The 11586-nt window shown below is 36.4% G+C and overlaps 1 long non-coding RNA gene across 5 annotated transcripts in view; it reads left to right on the top strand.

The window, feature by feature from the left end:
* Positions 1–911: 911 nt before the first annotated feature.
* The window catches only part of LOC137488916 (uncharacterized), a 52058-nt gene continuing 41383 nt past the window's right edge, over positions 912–11586 (top strand). For 3 of the 5 annotated variants that reach the window (XR_015521813.1, XR_015521814.1, XR_015521812.1), the window contains exons 1-4: positions 1040–1714; positions 7074–7339; positions 10954–10993; positions 11173–11254. This is a non-coding gene — a long non-coding RNA (uncharacterized LOC137488916). Of the gene's footprint in view, positions 1715–7073; positions 7340–10953; positions 10994–11172; positions 11255–11374; positions 11517–11586 lie in introns of all 5 variants that reach the window. The other 2 variants (XR_015521816.1, XR_015521815.1) reach the window with 2 other exon arrangements.

Below are 11586 nucleotides of genomic sequence, written 5' to 3'. Positions count from 1 at the left end.
TTTTGAACACTATTTATTTTATTCTAAATAATTCAAATGACTCATTGATCTTCATTTGTTTTAAAAACATAGATTTCTTTACAATTTAAAATGGCATCTTTGGATATCTTTTCAGCTGTCGATACTGTTGCTCTTTAAAAAAGAACGTAAATAACACATACCTTAGGATTGGTATAAGAGAATTTTTTTTTTAAAACCTTGACTTTTCCAAACCATGGTATACCTTGAAAACAGTAATCGTCCCATGCCTAATATATTGTATAGGTCAAAATAAAAAATTATTTTATGTCTAAAAATAATCTAAATATTACATAAAAATCACGTATTTTTTGTAAATATCACACTGAAAATATATAAATTTATATGCTATGGCTCAACAATAAGAACTGCCCGATGGCCCGGGGCCAGTGTGCGAGACACTCAGGGCAATCTGGCCAATGCTGCCTTGTCTTAATGTTTAATTTGCACATGACTATTTGTCAATTGCGCGCAATCAAGAAACGGTTTGTGCCTTTAAGTCTTTAAATGCTACCTTCTTTGTGATGTCATAAACACAATATTGCTTTTTGGTTCTGGTTCTTACTATCTGATTGGACGTTGAGAGCACAGTAATTTTTTTCCGCAACCTGGTAACAACCAGTAGAGAAAAGCGAAGTGAAAATTTTGGCAGGGCAAGTAAAAATCTCAACTACTCGGGCCAGTAGACAAAATCCTTAGCATTGAACCCTGAAAACATTTTTTTTTCATACATTAAATTTATAAAACCTCAATTTGGCCAAATCTCGGGCAAACATTTTCCTATCTCAACTAACCAGACATATGGAAAGCATATTTAATACGTGCTTGTTTATTATGTTAAGGGAGGAACATTATCAATAGGCTAATCTGCATGTACAAACTGATAATTTGTTACAAAAGAAACACTTAATTGAGTATTTTTGGATGACTTCTTTACATTACATTAGAAAACCTGTTCGAAAAGCCAATAAACTCACAATTGACAGGTGCATAAACAAAGCGTGTTTGCCTGCGGTGTCTCTCCTTCAGCAGAACTTCTGGTATGTCCATCTCTTCTCTCGGTTGAAAATCGCAATAATACAGTCACCAGTTTGTGCTGAGGGAATAATATTAGTTTTCGGGCTCAATAAAAGTCAGTTTGTTATTTCAATGATGTAAGGTGAGGTGTTTTGAGTCTCGTTCGTCGTACGGCGTTTCTTTGAAGCGCGCGGTTTTCTGAGGGGAAAGTCAAACACGCGCTGAATGAGCCTCGCCGCGTCCTGTTGTTTCTCGGCGCTCGTAGCGAGAGCTCATGTGTAGATCAAACTGACGCTCATTCTCAGCTTCAGATCGAAGTAGAATGTGGAAAAACAAACAGAGCGTTTTCTGGCCCCTTCATTCCTACTGTTAGACTCATAGTAGCGGGTCAAATGCCCACCGAGAGCCGCTGGACGTTGAGGGGCTTCGTGTTGTTGCTGTAACGGAAGAACTAACAGGCCTCTGACATACAGGTGCACGACGTGTCGATTCCCAGCATTCATTTATTTTCGGCAGCCTCAGTTTCTACTTGAGAGGAAAATAAAGCGAGCATCATTGCTGGACGGTTCGTGAAAAAAACAGGCTAACTGGATTACACAATGTCAACATGATTTTATCTTTTTTGATGTCTGAGATTGATTATGGTGCATAAGGAGGAAGACGGCATTCCAGACATCTGGTAAACAAAACATGCAAAACTAATCCCGAGACAAAGCTCCACGGGGAACATCAATTTGCAGTGTTTAAGAGTTTGCCTTTTGTGATTTTTGCAAACCCAGATGTGTGTATGAATTTTGTTATTAAATGGGGTTTCATAACTATGGCCTCTCACTTGGTCACAGAACTTACTTATGCTTTGCCCATAAGTCGTATACCACATCCCTGCTGAAAAAAAAACACTTAAACTAGGCATGGGACGATAACAGTTTTCAAGGTATACAGCAGTTTGGAAAAGTCAAGGTTTTAAAATTGCCAACATTTTCTACTATAACGTTGGTATATGTACATTTTTTTTTACATTTTGCTATAAGTTTTTTTAGGACAACAGTAACAGAATTATTTAGCCTGACATGTTTACTGCTCCAAAATATTTTATGTTTCTTAAAATAAAATAAATATCTTAAAAGAGGAATTTTTTTTTGTTTTTTATCCTGACATTTAAAAATAATATATTTTAGAGCAGGGCGATGCAGTAGGTAGTGCTGTCGCCTCACAGCAGGAAGGTCACTGGTCAGTTGCATTTCTGTGTGGAGTTTGCATGTTCTCCCTGCATTCATGTGGGTTTCCTCCGGGTACTCCGGTTTCCCCCAGTCCAAAGACATGCGGTACAGGTGAATTGAGTAGGCTAACTTGTCCGTAGTGTGTGAGTGTGTATGGCTGTTTCCCAGATATGGGTTGCAGCTGGAAGGGCATCCACTGCGTAAAACATATGCTGGATAAGTTGGCAGTTCATTCCGCTGTGGCGACCCCAGATTAGTAAAGGGACCAAGCCGAAAAGAAAATTAATGATATTTTAGAGCAGTAATCACAATACCATGAAACTGATATTTTTCTTCAAGGGTATTATACCGTCACAATCTTATACCGGCCCATGCCTAGCTTAAACCAGCCTATAACCAACCAGCGGCTATTTAAGCCTGTTGGTTGATTTTAGCTAGTTGACCAGCCTGGTTTTAGAGGGGTTTAAGCTAATCATAGCTGGTTTTAGCTGGGCTCCCAGATTTTAGCTGTTCATCTCCCAGCCTGACCAGCTGAGACCTGATTGGACACCAGCCTGGAAATGGCCCAAACCCCTCTAAAACCAGGTTGGTCGACCCCATAAAATCAGCCAACAAGTCTTCGCTGGTTTAAGCTGTTTTTTTTTTTTTTTGCAGGGATGACAAAATACTATAATTTATAGTAAAAACTGTGTCTTGAAGCAAATAGTTTACTATAGTAAAGTATGTTATACTGTAGGCCAAATGTATACTATTTAGAACCCTTTGTTAATGAATGCTGCAACATACTGTAGTTAACTATGGCGAACTGATAAACTTTCAAATGCTGTAGTATGCCTGAGTTTTTACTACAGTAAACTGTGGTGTATTGTAGCATAATATACCCTTAAGATCAGAGGTGCCCAAACGTTTTCATATGAAGGGCCAAAAATCAAATATCATTCAGTGCCGTGGGCTGAAATTAAATATACCAAACTATAGTACATTAATGTCGCTATAGCTAATTTATTTCATAATATTTAAAAAAAGATTACTTTAAATTGTGTTAAATAAGGCAGTATAAATTTCTTTATTATAACTTATGACAATAAAAATACAATCACATTTTTTATAGCACAGTGAAATTCAATGGCGAATACATTTTCACGTTTGCTCACTGATGTCTGCATTGTGCTCTATCTATTGGGTGACAGTATGTGCATTTTAAAACAATAATTACATTTATTTAATTGAAACATTTAATTTCCATTACCTTTTTGGATCTCAGCAATAAAACAAAAAAACAAAACAAAAAAAAGAGATTACATTTAATTAGATATGACACTCTCTAAACCGTCCCCATCATTCTCCCTTTCTTCTCAGGAAGGCGAGCCAAATCATTGGCCAACTTAGTTTGGCCATCTCTGCTATAGATGTATAAAGCTACTACAGTAGTTTTGAATAAGTTGTTGTTGTTTTTATTATTATTTTTAGGGTTTTTTCACCTTTTATTGGGATAGGATATAGCGGAGGACAGACAGGAAAGTATTGGGAGCAGAGAAAGGATCAGCATAAGACCTTGAGCCGGAAAATCGAACTCGGGTCACTGCGAGCACCATAGTGCTATATGTCGGCACATTTAATCACTAGGCTTTTGGCACCGACATTGCATAAGCTGTTTAAGGTACTTCACTATAGTATGGTTCAAAAACACTATAGTATTTACTTTAGTATATTTTCATGTGCATGCCAACATGTTTTTTTTATGTATTAATATACATGTATATATTTATTTAACAGACACTTTTATGAGTGTATGTCTGCAGTGTTTTACAATAGCAATAGAAGCAAGTCAAATAACCAGAAGAGCAACAATGTTTGGATGTTGTGGCAAGTCTCGGTTAGTCTTGCATTGTAGAGTTTTTTCAAGCAGACAAAGAATAAACAGTTAGATAGATTTAGAATAGAACAGGAAGTGCTATTGTTGGAGGATCAAGTGTTGACGTAACAGATGCGTCTTTAGTTGTTTCTTGAAAATGGCCAGACTTTCAGCTGCTCGCACCAGCATGGAACACTAAAGGTGAAAGTCCTTGAAATGTATTTTGTGCCCCTTTGAGATGAGATGCACCACAATGCGTACAAAGCCAGTACTTATTTTGTGTATAGGCAAGTGCCTTGAATTTGATGTAAGCTGCTATTGCAACCAGTGTAAAGAGCTTGGACAAGCAGTTAGCAGACTACTTTCAGTTAGAAAGGGTCTGTTCTTCTTGATGTTTATAAACTTCAGGTGGTCAGTTCAACTATGGCACGGTTTGGTATGTCTATGCTTCTGAGGTTTATCCGCTGTTCCACACGTAGTGCCTGGTACTTTTTTTGTACCACCTTTTCACACTTCTGGGTTTCTCACAGGGTTCAACGCTAAGGATTTTTTTCTACTGGCCCGATCGGACCAGTGGTTCAGATTTTTACTTGCCCTGCCAATATTGCCACTGGCCCCACCAAAACAGTTAATAGCTATTTCTTAGCCACAAATAGAAAAAAAAGGTCAAAATGTTTGTAAATCTAGATATTTAATATTTAAAATATACTATAAAACTATAAACTATAAAATATTTTAAAAAGTGTTTTGCAAACAAAAATAGCTAAATGTGCAGGTATTTTATTGCAAAACAAAGGATGACTGACCTGCCAAACTAACGGCAAATGTCTGCTTCCAAGACGTTAGAGACAAATGTTTTCCTCTAGCATCATCCCTTGATGTTGCCGCCAGGTTGCTGTCTCTTAGCTGTACTGGTTGTTAAGGAAAAAAATAGCATGCTCACAACATCCAATCAGATAAGAGGAACCGAGAAGGTAGCATTTAAAGGCTTAAAATCACAAACGGTTTCTCTATTATGACTGTATTTGCACACGTTTGACAAATAGTCACAGGCATATGAAACTTTAATGACAGGGCATTTGTGGCCCGATCGGGCCAGTAAGGATCCTGTCTACTGTCCCGAGCATCTTACACGCTGGCCCCGGGCCATCGGGCAGTCCTTATTGTTGAGCCCTGTCTCAGTAGCGGAAGTCATCATAGTTGGGAAAACTTGAAGTGCATTGAATGGAAGAGTATAACAAATATTTTTTTTACAATCTTATTTCCTCAAATAATTAACGAAAAACTCCACAACGATGTTAAAAAGACTTTCAGAAAAGGGAAAAAAATGTGTGAGACTGATGACGGCATCGAGAGGAGAGAATAACATCAAATTTGTCCTATCCCATAGACGCTGCATTAGAAAGACCTCACACACGCTGTAATTTTTTAAGTTTTTTTGTTTTTGTATAATTTAAAGCAAAGATGATATAGTACACACATGTAAATGTTCATACATTAAAAAAAAAAAAGAAAAGAAAATACTTTGTATAATAGTACTAAAAACTTTAAGGGATTTAAGTTGCTGATTACCATTAAACGCGTCATAACAGGCTTGTGAAAAAGGTCCAATACCAAAACATGATGAATGACCACTGCTGATCACTAATTGGGCTATGAGATTCATCTCTACTTGCATTATTGGATTGACACCAAGCCCGCTGTAGTTATGTATACAGCAGCAGCCACTGTTCAAGAGCACAATACCATGGGTAGGATCCATTACCTCTGTTTTGTGGGTTGGTTTGTGTCACCTGTTTTTTTATATGTTGCCTTTCTGATGACGAGGTGGCGCAACTATTGAGGTAACATAGTAACAGTACTAATTTTTTGGGGGCACTCTAAGACAATTGAGTTGAACCATCGTTAGCAATCAAACACATCTAATCGTTTCCAAGAAAAAAACCTATAAATAATCAGAAAGTCTTACCTTCCTTATCTTGATCCAACATCCCTCCAAATACACTTACATTTCTTATATTATCTGTGGGTGTAAACTTGTGAAACTGCAGTGGAAATGCAAACCGAGTCTCGCAAAATCGAACCAAAGTGTGAGCCAAGCTTTGTTGAATCTTAGCGTATCATTATTTTTTTTACATTTTTACATTTACAGTTGTGGTTTTTGGCCCCAATAATTAAACTAAATCACAGAATAAACTGATATGACTATCATTTTGAACAAAATCGGGGCGATTACATTTTTTGTCTTTCCAGTTCCCTGAGACCTTCGTCTATTTTCAGAATGCAAATGAAGATATTGTAGATAAAATCTGAGAGCTCTATGGCTCTGCATATAAACAAATGGTCCAGAAAAGGAACCAACAACATTGTCAAAAAATTACATGAGACTTTAGAAGTTCAACTGTAATAACAAAAATCATTACATTTTTTGTGTGCTATAAAACCTATAAAAACTACATTTTTTTTTTGCCAATGTCTTTTCTATCAGATTCTGGTTTGCATTTACTACATGCAATACAATGTTTGTTTGTTGCGTTATTGACTCTAATGGAAAATATGTTGTATTTCTTATAGTAAACGCATACACTGACCTTATGTGGAAGAGCATATATATATATAGACGTTTTTTGAGTTTTCTGATCCACAAAAGTGATTTTTAGCATTAAATGAATCTAGATGAACTGCTGAAGTCACATAGAAAGTTTTTGGTTCATTTTCTGTAGTTTAACATTAGTTTATATAAAGGATTAGAGAGCTCGGATTTCATTAAATTATTAAATTTGTGGTCGACAGCCCGTTAGTATGACATGAGGGTGTATTTAATAACAGAATTTAACATTTATTGCGTGAACTAACCCTTTAGTTTATTTTATTTTACATTTAGTTATTTTCTGTTTTCAATTCTCCATAGATGCGTCAGAAATACTTCCTAAACATTTTTCTGTGCTCTGCATTTTTTTCAGATTCGTCATTCCTAGACAACCATCTCTGCAGCGGACCGTGAGAGTTTTGTCCTCTGAATTCAGGCCGATCTTGTTTTGTGCACCTCGCGGCTTTGACAGCTGCTCGCCCAGAGGGAGCGAAAGACCTGCTTTTCATCCTGCGCTGTTCACCTGACCCTCTTCGTAATGTAATAAAGCCCCGTAATGTTGACGGTATTGCTTGTGCTTCGGAGAATCCTAGAAATTTGTCTTCCAAGCAGGAGGTTGCACTTTTGACCTCATATAAGGTAATATGCCATGATTAGTTTCACATGTGCACTTTCCCCCTCCTATTTTTCCTTTCTTTTTGGGATTGAAGAACTTTTGAAGGCTTTTAATTCCTTTAGAGACAGGTGTTTTTTTTGTACCAATAACTCTGGTTCTATTTATAATGGTTTATTTAGGCATTTCTGAGTTATACAGCACCAGAGGTTTTCCTAAATGCTGTGCAAGCAAAACATATGGACCACAAGGGCAAACTTTACAGCGAGTGCTGGTTTGGCACTGAAAGCGAGACACAGTGGGTAAATAGGATAAAAAAAAATACAATATAATCTAGCTTTCCCAGATGATTGATTACATCATGAATCAAACACATTTTATATGACAATTTCTCTCAAATTAAATGTTTAAATATGTAAATTAGACATTTTTTCATTCAATTATTTTATCCACAGCTATATCACCATGCAGCCCAATACCGGTTACTCACTGAAGCTAAGCAGGGCTGAGCTTGGTCAGTACCTGTATAGGAGCCCACATTGGAAAAGTAGGTGGCTGTTGGAAGTGTTGTTAGGTAGGCCAGGAGAGGGCGCACAACTTGCTGTTTATGGGAGTCCTAATGCCCCAGTATAGTGAAGGGGACAGTATACCATCACAATATTTTTATATTACAAGTTTTCTCAAATTTATTGTTTAAATATGTAAATGAGACATTATTTCAATAATTTTCTTTATCCACAGCCATATCACCCTGCAGCCCAATATCGGTTACTCACTAAAGCTAAGCAGGGCTGAGCCTGGTAAGAACTTGGATGGGAGACCACATTGGAAAAGTAGGTTGCTGTTGCAAGTGTTGTTAGTGAGGCCAGGAGAGGGCGCTCAGCTTGCGGTCTATATGCGAGTCCTAATGCCCCAGTATAGTGAAGGGCACACTATACCATCACTATATTTTTATATAAAATTTTCTCAAATTAAATGTTTAAATATGCAAATTAGATTAGACATTCATTCATTTTCTTGTCGGCTCAGTCCCTTTATTAATCCGGGGTCACCACAGCGGAATGAACCGCCAACTTATCCAGCAAGTTTTTACGCAGCGGATGCCCTACCAGGCGCAACCTATCTCTGGGAAACTAGTCTGGGAGACTAGACAATATTTCATTAAATTTTTTCATCCACAGCCATATCTCCCTGCAGCCCAAGACCGGTTAAGAAAAAAACAAACTAGAAAATGCCTTTAATTAGATGAGATCAAAATCTACAGAGACAAATTGCTAAAGTGCTGCACAAGAAACACTTAAATGTGTGTTTTTAATATTTGCTTTAAATAAGACACTTTATGAAAAGCCCAAAAATCTCAAAATTAACAGGTGCATATAAAAACAGTGTTTTTTGCCTGCATTAAAATAGCCCTGTTACTCCTGTTTTACTGATATTTTGAAAACCGCGTCCCCTTAACGTTATCAGGATGTTTGACTTTCTTTAACACAGCAGGTCTGGATTAAAACAAGCCTCCGCTGTAATCTGTTTTTGGTGGAGAAGTGGCCTACATCAGTTTTATCACATCCAATCTGAGCCTCGTATTCAAATTGTGGGTTTAAAACTTAATTCGGGCCCGAGGGAAGATGCTCTTGTTCTCAGCTGTCACAGTTCAGTGGGAAAACTGTGTGAAAATGTGAGTCGTTAATCCTTGCCAAAGGCTTATTTGTAGCTGGGATTCACCTGTTCTCTGATAAAATGTGGAGCAATCCAGCTCACCGCCACCTTTAAAGAGTCAGTTCACCAAACAATATGACATGTCTTATATATTTACATATCCTCATCCTTATTTACTCACTTGTTCACTCACTCATCAACTAATTCACTCACTCAACATCTGTCTATCGATTGCTCTGTTGTTCTATATGCAATGTTAGCTAGCTAATTAGTCAAAACATATTATATTTAAATATATAATCTATAAATTCATGCATAAACTCATTCTTTCAATCATTGATTTAATTAATGAGCTAGCTTGCTAGTTAGTCTATATATTTAACTGTAAATTAATTCATAAATTTAACAGTATATTAAACAGTTATTTAAAATAATAAAAAACATGCACACACGCACACACATATTATATTTATATAAATTATATATTTATTTTATAATAACATTTTTAGAATATTAAGACAAAGTGACTTTTATTATGCTTTTTGTTAAATCTGTAATTTTTTTACGAGAGATAAAATCTAATATCCATTATAGAAATATTAAATAAAATGTTTATATAAAATAATAAATGTATGGTTTCTATGCTGCTGTATTTATGCAAATATAAACATTCGTTTGCATATATTAGACATGCAATTACAAGATAAAGGGTCGTTTTCACAAGTAGGGCTTAGCTGAAGCCAGGACTAAGCCTTCACTAAATTAGATAATAAGTATCTTTTATTAAAATTACACATTACAATTAAAACTTGCTGCTTTCGATTATTCAGTTGAAGTTGAAATTTCAAGTCATTTTCAACTGACTCAAAATATTAAGTTAAACTTTGTACAACTTAAAAAAACATATTGAACATGATGTATTTAAATAAGTGAAAGTAACAAAAACATTTGTTGTCATTCATTTTTGTCAAATAACTTTTTTCAGTGTACTGGTGTATATCTTAAAACTATTCTATGGCACTAGTTATGTTTCCATCCAAAGATGCAAATTAAATTTATGCGCATAACTAAAATATTGCGTAAAAGACCAAGCAGTCAAAGAGAACAAAATCGTCATTTCCTGATTAACTGACGCCAAATATCAACAGTAAAAACTGAATTTGTTGCGTGAAGTTGGGTGTTTTTTTTCCCCTCATTTAAAAAATTACTTGTGCCTCAGAAGACGATACCGACATGCAATGAACGCAAGGTGGTGTTTGAAGGCATCAGACGCAGAGCACAGATAATTCTGTAGGTAATTAATAATATAATAACACTAATACTGACATTTTAGAATGACCAAAACAACATTTTAAATGTTTTACATTTTTATCATCACATGATCTCTTATAACAAAGTCGCATGACTTTTTTAATGCGCATACTGGAATTTGTTCGGTAAAAGAGTTTCCATCATAGTTTGTTTTATTGAAAACAAAGTTTTGCCTATTCCGTTATGCGCATACGTTCTTTATTCGCATTTTTAAAACTTGCGCATCTTGTAGTTTCCATCAACCTTTTTTTAAGCGCATAAAAGTAGGTGGATGTAAACATAGCTACTTGTATTTGTTTGTTATTTCTAGTTAAGACAGTTCATTGTAGATAAAGTTTAGTCCAAGTTTAAATACTTGCCTCGGAAACCAGGGAAATAAACAAGGAAAAGTATGTTTTTTTGTTTATTTTAATTGTACCAGGGTTCTCAAACTTGGTCATGGAGCGCCTATGTCCTGCAGATTTTAGCTTCAACTTGCATTAACACACCTGCAGGGATGTTTCTAGAAAGCCTAGTAAGCTAGATTAGAAAGCCCAGGTGTGTCTGATTGGGGTTGGAACTAAACTTTACAGGACACTGGCCCTCCAGGACAGAGTTTGAGAACCCCTGGATTATACTATGTGGAAAAGCAAAGCCAAAACTGCTTTAAAATAACTCCTTTTGTGTTTAACAGAAAATGAAAGCCATTAGAAGTCTGGAATGGCAGTAGCAGGGTGAGTAATTGACACAATCTTTATTTTTGCTAATCCTAAACGACAGCGTATTTGATCTCTGCTACTAAGGCAACACGAGTATTTGTCCAAACTAGACAGTATTTCCACTCACTGATGACTGGTTCATTGCAAAGCTGCACCCTTAATTCACTGTACTCTGCCTTTTGATTTTTTCCCAGCCTCTCAAAACTTGTTTGGCAAGAGACAGAGTTAAGATTAGCACAGGAATTGGCACGCGGCCTCTGCGATTACCTGTCTCAGGTAAGAACTGTCTGTACGCAGATTCCACAAAGGCCCGCGGCATCCGTGGCATGGCCTCGCATGATCTCTGCTAAAAACACAAACCGCATGGAACAGGATGTCCCTGCTTTTTTTTTTCAGGTCGAATACATGAATGAACATGTCAGACGATATGAACGAGTTCATCAAGTATTTGTCCTGGTCTTCCGTAGTCTGCATTTTGACGTTTGCATGCTAATATTAGTTTGCACCTTATGATCCCTGCAGAAAAACCGTCACATAGGTAATGTTTACCATGACAAATAGTGTTGATGAACAATTAAATTTTAATGATTAAAACCAGAACATATCGT

This window comes from Danio rerio, chromosome 22 (genome assembly GCF_052040795.2).
Source record: "Danio rerio strain M-AB ecotype USA chromosome 22, GRCz13ab, whole genome shotgun sequence".
NCBI classification, from domain to species: Eukaryota; Metazoa; Chordata; class Actinopteri; order Cypriniformes; family Danionidae; genus Danio; species Danio rerio.
The sequence above is the reverse complement of the archived record's forward strand: the minus strand, read 5'-3'. Positions and strand labels throughout refer to the sequence as shown.